The following is a 14311-nucleotide window of genomic DNA, read 5'->3' as shown; positions in this document are numbered from 1 at the left end:
GTTTGAAAAATAGTTTATTCATTCATTCATGAAACTTTCAAGCTTGTCATTACAGTAAATGAGCTACATAAATGTCAAACTAATGAATTCAATGGAACTGAGGATTTATGAAAATAAACAAATATGTTTTAACCAACACGGGAAAGTACTATTAATACACAATATATGCGGATATATGCGGAATTGAGCAGACGTGTAGTAATTGATAAGGTGCTTATTTTTTCAAATAATTACAAAATCGTAACAGAAGTTTATAATTTCCATTCCACTATTAAAAAAAAGCACATGAACGCAAATGATTCCGTTAGAGCTTTTGTCATTAACTTATCTGAAAAAAAATCATCATTCTTAAAAGTATAGTAAAAATTGTTAAATCTACAATCAATTAGTTGTCAATTTATTTATCAATCCTTACACCTCTGGAATATTGATTCTACCCACATCTATACACCATTTAAGGTATAGAAAAGTTACTATTCATCACAATTAGCATATCTCGCAGGTTTTTTATTAAATAAAGAACGTTATTTTTTTCCGGGAATGGGGGGTGCTGAACTTGATAAGCGAAATTATAATTACTTTTGCAACTTACAAGTCAATTTTACCACTCCTTGTGCTTCGCAGTTTCGTCCAACTGTGTTTTTAAGTGCCTGTCGTACATGATATTGTCTTTTCCCAAAGTTCCCAAAGGCTAGAAAGGGTGATGTGTGAAGAAATGAGCAGCTGCAGCATCCTCTCACTGAACACTCTGTCCCCACCTTAGCCCTGTGCTTCAACATTCTCCTTCCACCACAAATGTGGTGTGTGGGCGAGTCGGATCTGCAATTAACGCCGGTTGTCAGGGAGAACGACCGTTTAACATAAAGCGTAAAAAACCTCCGCTTTCCTGCTGTTGGCTTCTTCTCTGGAGGAAAGCTTGAACCCAGGGTGCACTGAAGGGAAAAAAGTTGCATTTATGCTATTGTCATTGGGTTTCAATAGTGTATTCACAAATCAAAAATCTTTTGAATTGGGCCAAGAGCACAAATTGCACTGCCATCTCAAAACTGTTGCTTCCCATGGTGAAAATGTAACATTTAGTAAGCATGGCCAGGCACACAAATTTGGCTCGCTCCTGTATTTACCACTTGACAGTAGGAAAAAAAATCCTCCATGAGGCAAGTTTCACTGAGTCCCATTTAAATTTAATGATGAACTAATTTGTTTTATTATTTTACTACAGTTAAGTGTTTTTTGTGCCTATAAATTGTGCCAAAACACCAGTAGAATGATTAAATCGTTTTTTTTTCACTGAAATTGATTACCATTCCATATTGCCTTTAGCAAAATTGATTGGATCCACAAAAGAACTGGTTAAGATAATCTTTGTCATTGTGTGCCATTATTGAATGTCACTAGATTTGTTAAGCTAATTGTATCAAATATGAAAAAAAAGATATTTTTCAAAAAGATAAACAATATCAAGCACATTCAGTAAGGTTCTGTCCCTGTTTGGCTGACACAAGTATTTGGTAATATGACACATTGTGTCGGTGCGCCATCATCAATATGGAGATTCCAGCATTTGACTGTGAGACCTGAAGGTCGCATGCAGAATTTTGAGCCTGGCAGATAATGTTTTACAACGCAGTTTACGGGACGCCAGCTGCCTTAAAAAAAGCTAATAAATCAGTCACTTCTTGTGAAGTCTTTTCCGCTACTCAATTGAGAAATCATCACAATTAATACAAACATTTATTATTTATACTTTTGGGTTCATAATAAATGGGTCACTGTGTGTGCAGTGTGTCACGCTAGGGCTATATGCTTTGGTATCAGTAGTAAAACAATGTGCAAAATCGTGAGAACTTAGACCTGAATTCCTGTAATACTCTTTTACACCTTCTCGGTTTTCTGGGCTTTTGTTTTTTTTCGATAACCTGAAGCAACGAGTGACGTCAGTCTTGCAAATATTCAAATTCCAAGTGGATATTAGGAGAAGTAAACAGACCTCCCAAGCGGCAACTTTGCTATTAATGGCCTGGCGTGAGCGCTGGGAGAAAGTATTACTCAGCGAGGTCCAGTTTGCACAGCAAGTCGGCAAATGACGACCTTTCAACTGTTCCGCCCTTGACTTAGACCTCTGGTTGTAAGCCGTTGGGTTTGGCTAACTCAGCACATGTGCTGCTGATCAGGGCAGAGCAGCTTAAGGACCAGTGTTGTTTGTTTCCCTCTGTCTCTGGTGACCGATCTTGACAAGAGGTCTGAACTGGACCACACTTCCAAGCTCACTTGAAAGATCCTGGAGCGGAATCATTCTCCAAATCTGCCTTTAATCTGCTTTTCATTGCCACATTTCAAAATCTCTGTCAACATACATTTTGATTGTGGATCAAAACTAGCACATGTGAAAATGTGCCTTGGGACTGTTATGTAACAAAAGTCATCAAAGTAGATGGTTTAAAATAAATTATTCTAAATATCAGAACAATTTTGAAATATACAAAAAACCTCATATGCATTAGAATATCTGTATGATAAATAGGGCTGCAACGATGCTCAATCGAAGGTGAAAATGTCGTTTTTGAAACCTGTTGTAATGGTAGTCTCTTTTTTACCTAAGGCTGGCTGGTTCCATCTCTGCCATGTTCATAGTTACCTTCTTTGTTGTGACTTGTGGTGGAAACGGTGTAAGTGTGAGGTGATGACTTTGCGCAGCCATTTAGCACTTTTGTGCAATGTCGTCTTCCCTTTTTTTCCTAGGATGTGCAGGAGAAACTGTACAAACACAATCTGCATAACTAAAGGGTTTACTGAGAAGATTGACAAGTCCTAAATGGGTTGGTAGTTTGTTGAATCAGTTTTGTTTAAAACATGGTCCAAAAGGCTTCGGATCAGGCAAAAGCTCATTGCTGGTAATGATTGAGATAGAGCGTTTCAATGAAATCAACTCTTGAAACAGTACTTAAAAGACACATCTATTTGCCGAGTTGCATTTTAACAGAATCTTAATGACACTTGGGAAAAGGGGAAAAAAACATAAATCAAAGGAATATATTATAATCTAATTTACTAGATCAAAAGATCCACATGACTGCTAATATACCCTGCTGTATTAAGTTCCTGATGCCCGAGTATATGGATCTTAAAAAACATCTAGCACTGTAGATTTCGATTCCCTAATGTTTTCTGATGATAAAATGAAGACATGGTATTTGAAAATAAACAATAGAATGATGAGCATGGAAACTTTCTACCCAATTTGAACAAAAATGAGCTATTTATTGTCCCGTACCTGCACAAATCTAAGTGATTTTACCTTTCAATTTAGCCTCCTTGTCAATGCAGGCACAGTTAAATCAACAGTCAACTTTCTTTGAAAAACAAATTAAACATAGATGGAAATGTAAATCTGTTAGTTTTGATTTTAGAAGAATAATCATCTGCATGGTCATAAATGCATGCTTGTACACAAAATATGGCAGCATTTTATATTCTGAACACAGCAAGCATTTGTGCCCAGGGACAGATGGGGTTATTGGTGTCTTGCAAAAGGACAGATGCCAAAGCTGTGGGTTTTTTCATGTTACTTTTTTAGAATTTCCCCTTACAAGCTAATTTACTGTATATATTTCATACTGAGTTTGTCCAATCATGAACTGGCACCTAGACTGGGGTCAGACTTGCCAGTTTCTAGCAAAGGGGACATGGTGCTGATGAATTTGTCCTTGTATGTAGTTGACAAGTGTAATTTGGCAGTCTGTTGATGAAATGCTTCCTTTCCAAGGGAAAATACAATCCTTGTTCTGAATGTTTGCACATGTATTCTTTTTTGTTAAAAATCTCATTGCTTACTTAACCTGTGATTTGGCGGAAACTTTCCTGTCTCATGCAAATGAGCCACATCTCACACTGCCTCTTTCGTTAATAGGACTACTACTTGCGGCCTGAACTAGTCTGACCAGATACATCTCCTATTAAATGATCCCTTTAAAATTCCTATTTGAGTCACACTAAAGTAATATTTCAAATTTGTCAAGCAGCGGATAAACAAGCCAATTGTTCCTTGTCTTAACGCTGGTTCAATCCAGTAGCTGTAGGAAAGTTGAAACACCGCAGGAAGAGGGCGGGCCGCCTGCGATATCCTTGTTTTTCTGTCTGTCTGAGGAGCCTCGTGAACCAAGACAGCCAGAGGCAGCGGGAGGTAAGCTGAGTCCTCGCATTATTCAGCAAACACATCAACTATTACGACAGCAAAGGGAAGTGACGCCCCCACAAGCACACACGCTCCAGTTTCATGGCTGGGATCCGTCTCAGGACTCTTTGGTGGCAAGTTCTGAGCACCAAGACCTTTCAAATTCAAGTTCTGATTCTGAGAGAACAAATTGGACTCTGATTAGGTGTTGTTGTTGTGCCTCAGCTCACAGCACCAGGAGTACTATGAATATTGCGAGGTGTCTGGTCAGCTCGCAGATTGCGACTCAGCTTGCCTGTCGAGGTGAAAATGGTGTCTGCTTCTCCACCAGTGAGCTGTCAGCACCGTGCAGTTTCTTTGGTTTGCTTTTTCCCACCCCTGTGACCATACTCACGTACAAGCCTTCATCTTGTAAATTAATATTTGACCTAGTAATTTGAAACACAAAATTTTTGGCTATACAATTATGGGGCAGTGTACATTAATTACTAGTACCGATGTGTACTGTACAGGTGTAGGATAAGAGTTCTTCCTTTTAACAATCAAGATTAACTTCTTGTCCATAACAAATACACAGCACATAGCTTGTGGATGTATTCTTACAACATATTTTCCTGGCAGTTCCCCATTTCTGGACCCGTTGTCCCGTGTTCATTTGTCACGGAAAGGATAAAACCTGTAATAACAAACAAACAAAAAACCTTGGTGCAAAGCTGGGGATATGTTCTATGGAAAAAAAACACAAATATATTTGTGAAAAGTGAATCATGACAATGCAGGGATCACTATGATTTCTTGCACACCCTTTATAACCGGACTTGGTGTCCTTTTTTTATGAAAGGGTGGACAAATCATCACATCTGGGTTTGAAATCCAGATGAGGCAAGCAGCAGGGCTTTTAGAACAATTTCTTTTTGCCTTTTCTTCCTCAGTGTTTGGAGAGAATATTCAAGGTGATCCAAGTTCTAATTTGAGATTTGAAAACCTTACATAAAAATTCTGACACATTGGTAAACATTTGATGAACTGGCATAGAATTGCCAGGCCATTGATTGCTAACCAGCATTAATATCTTGGTTATGAATACTAAATGTAAGTGCTGTAACCACTGAGCTAAGCTCCCGTGCTGCGAGCCAATATCCAGTCAATGCGAGGGACAGCTGCCCAGGAATGTCTGGCTGAGACAGACTAGGGCTCGCCCAGGGCAAAGAGGCTGTTGCGTCTAAGACAGAGATGGGCAAACTATTCCAGAAAGGGCCACAGTGGGTGCTGGTTTTATATCGATGCTGGTTGAGGTGGTCCCCTCCAGTTTCGTTGTGACTCATGGCCCATCCTGGCTGGCCCAGATTGCATAAGGCTTTATGCAACGTAGTGTAGAAAAAGGCATAAAATGAAGGATTAAAATGGGAAGAGAAAACAAAATATTCATACCAGGGTGTTTTTTTAATCCTTTACAATCAGGCTATAAAAGCATTTGGATCACTAGAGGGGACCCCTTGAAAACATACAGTACCAACCTTTTTTCTCGTCTTTTCGTTTGTTTTAATAGCTTGCTGATTATCAAGCAACGTGGAAGTAATGAATATCTGGATTCTGTCTTATCTTGATCTTTCTTGTTTTCCAACCATGCTGTGAGATCAGTGTAAACTTGGTGCAGCTGCTGAGACACATTATGCATGACATCCTCTAATATCCTTACACTGTGCATTCCCCCTGGAGGAAGATCTCACTTCATCATCGCTGTTTACCATATCAGAGTTGCAGTGTGCGCGCAACATCAAAAGGCTACCGCCGCACTTAACACGGCTTCCAGGCTTCCTGGGAGGGTCGGGCACCATAGCTCCCTATGGCATTGGCATTATCATTGTTCCCCAATGAAAAGTCCATCTGATGATAGACAGTCATGCAAATTATTGGAAACAAACACAAAGAGCCTCCTCTATTTTGAATGGCGTTCCAATGTTCGATACATTACGCAGATTTGCATTGAGGTAGGTTTGAGGACGTCTTTTTGTGGATTTGTATTGTATGCAGACTAAGAATTGGTTCCTTTTTTAATTTTCATTCACATAAGGGATGGACAAGAATGTGGCCCCTGAAAAGACAAAAAGGCTCAAAAGATAAAGCAAATTTAGCATACCCTCCAGGTACGAAAAGTGCTATGACGATCAAAGTATTTTACAGTGCACAAAAAGATGGACAGTTGTAGAAACAAGGGGTGACTAAAGTTATCCAACAGGAATGTTGTCTCCATCTGTTTTTATAGTAAACATTTTGTAGCCCTAGATAAAATGTGTTGGGAATTCTCAGGCTACTACACAAACCAGTAGTTAGTTCCTAACCTCAATGTGTCTCAATTGCTTTAACCTGAGAAAACCCTTGTGTATCACGTGCAAATGTGAGAGAACCAATGATTCTAATAACTTTTTTTCTGGTTTACTGTGTCAAGTCATTAACTTGTTAAACAATGTTAACGTGATTTGGCTGATTTAGCTTGTTCATCTGTCAATTACATTTACGCCACATGGCATGGTAGACCTGCCATGAACAAATGTCCTTAATGTTTTGGAATCAGTTTCAACCAAGCTGCGGCTTCTTTAACGTCTGCAAATTACAAGGAGTTTGAGGTCATTCGTAGTTTTCTATTCTATTTTCAAACGTAATCTGAGAAGACTTGCTATCTTCTAAACAAAAGTAGTGTACAAGTACATTATGTAGCTAGTCCTCCATTGAAAGGTTCAGAGAAACATTTCTTATTTGTCTGCAACTTGGATATTCAAGATGATCCGGCATTTGTTTTGAAGAAAACCAGACGCTAGGCTTTGTGCGGTGGTGAGAGAAAAGCGGCGGAAAGTGGGCCAGCTAGAGAACGATACAAGCTGTGCTGTGTGTCAGACTTCTCATTTGCATTCATTTTTAATGAGCCATAAATCATCACCCTACCCTTGCATCAAAAAAAGTTGTCATTCGGTAGTTGGGTAAAAGTTTTCATCGAGGGATTTACCTTGAGAACGAAAGGAGCTTCTGCCTCATGAAATAGATACCACCGTTAGGAGAGGGTCATCTCTTTATCCTTGAGAAACTGAGAATGCATTCATTGGCTGAGGCCTCAAGAACCTGACTGACGCAAATGGATCGTTGGGAATAGAAGTGTCCCAGCAGTAATTATATTACCGCGCTGCCGCACACACAACCACCGAGGTAGGATGGCATGGGTGCGGGATGCTGCTTTTAGTCTTGCCCCTTCCTCCTTCTGCCTGCCATACCTCACATGAACACAGCCAAACCGTCATTTCTGCTGCCAATTTTGTAAATCTTACTTTCCAAAAACATTTTAACTAAAAAAACCTGATATGTTATCAAGGAATGAGTCTTCTATTAGTAAATAATACACATGAACATATTAAAATAAGAAGAGCTATATATTCTGATTAATTTGTAGTTGTTATTTAAGTGACAAAACACTCAAATATATTAAAACTCTGGCTTCTGATTCAAATCCAAAAATTTGGGTTTGTCAATCTCTTCCACATCGTCATGGTAATTTGAATCACTGATTAGGGCACAGGCCTTAATAATACAACACTACAGCCTAAAAATGAACTGCTCGGTATTAAATGAGAATATTACTATCACTTTCATAAAACATTTGCTGTCAAACATGAGAAATGTGGTTGTAAAAACTTTTCATTACCTCCCTTCATAGCCTTTTTTGTAACTTTCTCTTTATGCCGGTGTGTGTATCATTTTTACCCCGCGCTCTACTCCGTAGTGCTACAGTAAGTCGGCTAAAAAAGAGACATGAAATTAATGTAGTGTCTTCTCGTGAAACCCCAGGGCACTCGGTCAAAGTCACCTTGCGTAGTCCTCGCTGCCCCTGACAGTTTAGCGAGAGTGAGATGGAAGATGTCTGGTTGTTCCCGCTGCCAGCGTACCTTGTCCTATTCAGTTGTTAGTTGCTGTCATTGTTTCTAGGTTTTCTTTCCCGGTGAATCATGCTAGGATCTGCTTTGCTTTCAGACACGTGTAATTTGGCCACTGGTAACACATTTTATCTCTCTCTTCCTGGGGAGGTGGTGGGGGTTGGTTCCTTTTTGATGTCATTTCATAGGTGATAAGTAGCTTCTCGTTTTGCCATTCCCCAGCTCGCGCAAGGTGCGAGCGGCATGAAGGATTGTTTGAACTCGCATTGATCCAGCGAGGGATTACAGATGGGTCATTGGAGAATTGGACAGAGCTACTGTCGTCATGGTGGCAGATTAACCGCTCGTTGAATGCTCGACTGCTATTTGGGTGTGTGCTAGTTTAGGTCACACTCTCCTTTTAACTCTAAATTTTTATATGCCATTTGACTGAGTTTTCTTTTGGGCTTTGTTAAACCCGGTTAGGAAGGATAGATATTTTATCGAGTAAAGCGAACAAGCTCTCCAATGACCTTTTATATAACTTTCAAGTGTTCAGTCCTCTAAGAGTGCATTTTATGTATTGTTTAAAATTTAAAGGTGACTTACCATGAAATTCGTTTGATATGTTCAGACCCTTTTAGTGATTTAGAGACATTTTAAAAGGAAAAGAAAATATCTTAACACAAATTTCTACAAATTCTCAATTTAGTCTTGCGACTTTGGAGGACAATTAGCATATTGTGACTAAATTGTGAGGAAGATGAATAAATTCTAAGAGCTTTAGAAATATATGCTATTACTATAGATCAGGTGTCTCAAACCGATTCCGCCGAGAGTCGCAGTGGGTCCTGGTTTTTGTTCCAACCGATCCAGTGCCGACATTTTAACCAATCAGGTGTCTTCTAAAATAAGTAGCACCTGGCTGCAATCAAATGATTAACTGATTACACTTGCAAAAGGTATCCTCTTGTTGAGTTGGAATGAAAACCTGCACCCACTGCAGCCCTTTGAGGACCGGTTTGAGACCACTGCTATAGATACAATAAGAAATGTGCTGGATTTGGTCACTACATAAAGGAAGTAATTTTTCATGAAATGGAATTTATTTTGATAACCGAGTAGTGAGTGGAATTTCCAATCAATGACAGATGATTTGTTGCCAATGCATTTTCCATTTATTTCATTTTTTAAGAAAAAATAATTTTATTTTAAGGCCACATTACCAAGCTCTAATTTGGTCATTTTTTTTTAGATAATGCAACATTTCTCACTTTTTTTTCTTTTGTGTTACTGTGATGGCACTTATTCATTATGTCTCATTAAATGCTGTGGAAACCACTGTGAAAGTGATATAGCTATAACATGAGCTCATTGAAAGAAAGAGAGAAAAGGCAAGGAATTAGAGAGAGAGAGCGAAATAACGCCTGAAAAGAGGAACGGGAAGCGTTTGTTGTTGAGGGATCAGCCCCTTCGCCAGATTATCATCAGGAGACGTTAACACTAGTGATGCTGCAGGGGCCACAATCCTGCCTTTTCACCACTGGAAAGGGAGATAAGCTCACAAAAATGGACTGGTAGAGTGTGAAGGGGGAGTGGATGTGTGGCGTGAAAGGGCTGGCTCGCCTCCGCTTCCCTCAGGCCGTCAGTCTCATTTACAGGTACAACAACTCCTGATAAAAGCCAAGAACAATGGGAGTTGGGGGGGGGGGGGGGGGGGGGAGTCTTGTTCCCAACCCCAAGGGTTGTCGAGGCGCCATTCAAACAAATTGGTGTAATTTTAGTGTGCTTTTAGGTAAGTGTTTTTCTGAATAACTACCTACACAACCATTTATACTGTTGCTGTTGAAATATGCTGAAGATGAGTGTCTCTACCTGCTTCTTGTGTGCACCTCAACCAATAGTGACTTAGACTAGTAGTGTATCTATTACCAAAATATAGAAACTCACCCGTCTTTGGCAGTGTAGTAAAAGTCAACCTTTCATCCACAAAATTCACCTTCACTGTGCCAGTGTGCTTAGGTTGGCACAGATTGGTCTAACAAATTCCCAAACATGTCCGCTCCAGCTCACCCCAAGATTAGATGTATAGAGATTGTGAAAAATCGGTGACTGCTATATAAATCTGGATATTCATCATGGTGCTAATGGATATTAGTTGATTCTTACGAAACTCGTTTGAGTGCTTGGGAAATGAAAAACAACAATAAACAAAAGACAGATCTCTGACGACTGATTACAGTTGTGTGCATGTCGTCCAGCCTGTTTAATGAACTTTCCAAATAAACACAAGACCATGGAGGTTAGCCACCAGAGATGAGCCCCTCTGTGGTTGTTTAGTCTCGGACTAATCACCACAATGGTGCACAGATGGGAAGGGTGTCCCCTAGGTGGTCCCTCCCTTTCCTCCTCTTCAGCTTTCGCCTTTGACTGCAGAGATCATGCAGACGTGCAGTAGAATAACAGGAAGTGGATGGGCAGGAAGTCGAATCTTGTCTATCCAAGGCCTGTGATTGGCTTGTGAGGATAAGCAGTTGGGATCGCTGCTGTAACACGAGCCAGGCTCCCACGACACTTATGATTTCCTCTCTCAGGAAGAGCTTCAACTTTTGAAAAATGTTGCTAACTTTTTATTCAAACATGTAAGCCACACATGACACATCCGCCGGAAATCATAGACAGTGATGGGCGGGGTTTAATTTGTGTCATATTCATACGAACTTGATTTTGGTCTGACTGTATTCAGATACTAATTGCGAGCAGATCTGCCACATTATTGAATTGGTCTGTTGTGATTGATTTGTAGACACAGTCACAGTTGTGAAGTATTATACATTCAAAAGCAATTGTTAACTAGCTGTGACCCCTGTCATTTTATGTGGCGTTATGTCATATTTGCACTGATTACCATACAATCAAAACTAGTAAAATGAGGCTACTTTAATTTGTTAGTTGTATTTAAGATAAGTTAATCAAATAATAATTTTTCAAATAATATTTTTTGCCGATCAAAGGAATCTAGCCAAATGCCAGATACACCAATAGTGATACCCTTAAATCCAGTATGCGAGCATGTGCAAATCATTATCCTGGCTGTCACAGCGGGACAGCTCAAGTCTAGAGGCATAATGGACGCTGCCATGACATTTCTCTTACACAGATGTGAAATGACAATCTGAGGGAATTCAGACAGCAGGTGTGCAACACTCTCAATTTATTGCACATGCTGGACAAACCTTAGCCTGAAGCTTAGCAAATTAAAGCTCTTGGGTGGAGGGCAGAATTATATGTAACTATTAAATCTAGAGATGGCCCTGATCCACTCACATGATTGGAAATCGGGCTGATCACGTCATTGGAATCCTGTGAAAAATATCTTGTTTTAAAACTGTATTAATTGATTTGTAATTATTTTTTTAAGTACTAAAACGCAACAAATTAATCCAAAGGTAAAAAAGTATTGGCAAAGGAAGCAAAAATATGTTTTACAGTGCACAACATAGCTTGTAAACCACAAGTGCAGCTGCAAGTGTGTCATCATTTGCTTTTTATGCTTTATTTTTCATTTAAGTTTTCCTCCTTCGCGTCTACGTGGGTGTGTGGTGATTCGTAAACCCATATGCTGTAGTCACATGTCAAGTGTTAACAGCGAAGACAGCCGAGGCCACTGGCTTTATTCAATTTAACTGAGGCTTGCCCAGAGTGGTATAAGCGAAGCATGAAATGCCTGGAACTTCTAGGATGGATGTTGATTTATTTTCATCCAAAGATGCACGGAAATAACCCTAATGGGTTGTGCCAAGTTGCCAGGCAGGTTCATGCTTTTTACGCTGCCTCAACGTGTCCCATTTGGCTATTAAAACCCAAATTTAAGTTTTACCAGGATCATATAACAAGGATGATTTCAGTCACTCTTTCAGAGCCGGCAGTCATGAGCACACACACTGTCTTGAATTCCAAATTTTGAAGTGAGGAAGGGGCCAAAATTAATAGCTTAAAAAAACTGTGTCAAAATATAAAGCACATACTATTTAGGTACATACTTATTGTACTTACCGACACCCCATCGAGCTCAGCTGACTATACACTGATTAGCCATTGATTCACTTGAAAGTGAACATCTACACACATTGTTGGCTCATCAAATTGTTATTCACGTTACCTCACTCAAGGCTATTTCAGTATTTTTGCTTTCCATAGAATTAATCCTTTTTTACAGCTAGCTGTCATACCCTTCTGACTGTGTGCTGTGTCTGACTCAATCAATGTTGCATTTTTTTGTAACTTGTCACCTGCTTTGTTGTGTGTTTAGTTATTTGACACTGTTCTTTGTCTTGATCTTTCAAAAAGATTCTAACATGTCATTGGATAAAATGATCTGATGTTTTCACTAACAAATTTGCTCCTACAAAAACATTGTGTTACAGTTTTCCTATAAAGTTATTTACCACTTTGCATAGTGGTACCACATATAGTCATGCAGCTGCTGTAGTTTTGTATATTTGGTTGATGAGTATTTTATGGTCCATACAAATATTTCATGTTGTCAGGAGTGCAGGGCAGTAACATTTTCAATTACCCAGCTCCATATCAATGCCCCAAATTTGCATATTTTCCCATCCTGCCTCATACATACATTTGTAACCCGTTAGCAGGGTGATCTCAGTGAGGTTTCCCATGATCCAGAAAGCCAGACACCATAATTTCAGTTCATCTCTAAGCCATAATGAGTGCATGCCACTGGAAAGCGGTCATTTTCATTGACACTGCCAATTTGGCCTCTGGCTTGCTGGTTTCACAACCATTGTGTTTAATTGTGACAGCTGTTAACCTTTCTACATATTTGTTTATAAATGTGTATCTGCTCACTTTAAGTGATTGATGTGCCTCTGGGGCAAAGGCTATACATTATTCTTTCTTGGAAGCAGGACTGACAGGGACGTCCCCCAGTGAAAAGTGGCCAGGTTACATGCTCATGTGGGAATATACATACTGTATACTTCCACCTTTTTCACCCCCATAATCCCCTTGCCGCCCGGGATACTTTTACCGATGTCAGCCTGGAACTAGCTGTCTTAATTATCTTAAGAGCATAGTTGGCATCATGGCCAGCTTGGGAAGGTCAATGCTACGTCACCATGCTGTGTTTGCAAGCTGAGCATAAATGCACTAAGTGGACGTGCTTGAACTTTAAATAATTATATTTGAGTTTGATTTACTTAATAAAGGGACAATGCATATTAATGAACATATACATGTAAATATGTAAAATTATAGCCAAAGGCTAATTTCCATCTTACATCCCTTGTACAGGTTGATGTTAAAAACACAAAATAAAATAAGTTTTAAGTTTATCTAACAGAACATACAAAGAGATAGCTACTTTAAAACACCTAACAATCCCAAAATATCTAACTAGATCTGCAAACTATTTTATTGGTTAAAATAGATTAGATATCTATAAACCTTTTTTTCCCCAAGTATGTTTTGAGGCTTTCTATACCATTTATTATACGAGATGCTGGTAGTGGATGTTTAGGAGGCTGAGGAACAGTACCCCGTTCCTGCATCCTCCCTCCTCCAGGCTTATGGCAAAGATCCCCATTTCCATCCAGCAGAAATTGGGTAGGGCAGTACTACATAATATTTTCAAAGTACTGTCGAATCAACCAGTGCCATTAGTACGACTTTTGTGACTTAAGTGCCATTCAAAGTTGCATGCATATTCAAAGTTGCCTGGAAATGCAATGTTTAGTGCATGTAACCACACCCAGTGACAACATGTAACTCATGCACTATCTCCCTGAATCACTTCTGTTTAACTCCAGTCCCAATTCCATCTTTACACTTGGATTGAAAAAAAAAAGACCACACAAATTTCTTGGATTTGGGCCATTTTCCCCTGCGATTATGAACGGAGTAATGCTGCAATTTGTTAAACAAAGGCAAAACATTGTAGCCTACAATTGTCAACTTGGAATGTAATTGCTCTTTTCTATGGTCTACAAAAAAATCCTACACTTTCTCATTGAAGAACAATATAGTAAAGCATTTTTGTAGTTTTTTTTAAATGTGATAATTGGCATAATTTTTACATCCTACCTGATTATCGACTTTTAATTTTTTATCAAGTGGTGACATAATAGTCGGTTAATGTGCCCCACTGTCACAGGCTGTCTTTCATTGACCTCAGCTGTGGCTCACATGAGGAGATAAGGCCCTGAACATGTGGGCC

At 39.3% G+C, this 14311-nt stretch overlaps 1 protein-coding gene across 6 annotated transcripts in view; it reads left to right on the top strand.

Annotated features, from left to right (window-relative positions):
• The window catches only part of mef2aa (myocyte enhancer factor 2aa), a 48716-nt gene that overhangs the window by 1797 nt on the left and 32608 nt on the right, over positions 1 to 14311 (top strand). The window lies entirely within an intron of this gene.

The sequence above is a fragment of the Stigmatopora argus genome, chromosome 3 (assembly GCF_051989625.1).
Source record: "Stigmatopora argus isolate UIUO_Sarg chromosome 3, RoL_Sarg_1.0, whole genome shotgun sequence".
NCBI classification, from domain to species: domain Eukaryota; kingdom Metazoa; phylum Chordata; class Actinopteri; order Syngnathiformes; family Syngnathidae; genus Stigmatopora; species Stigmatopora argus.
This window is presented reverse-complemented; position numbering and strand designations above follow the sequence as displayed.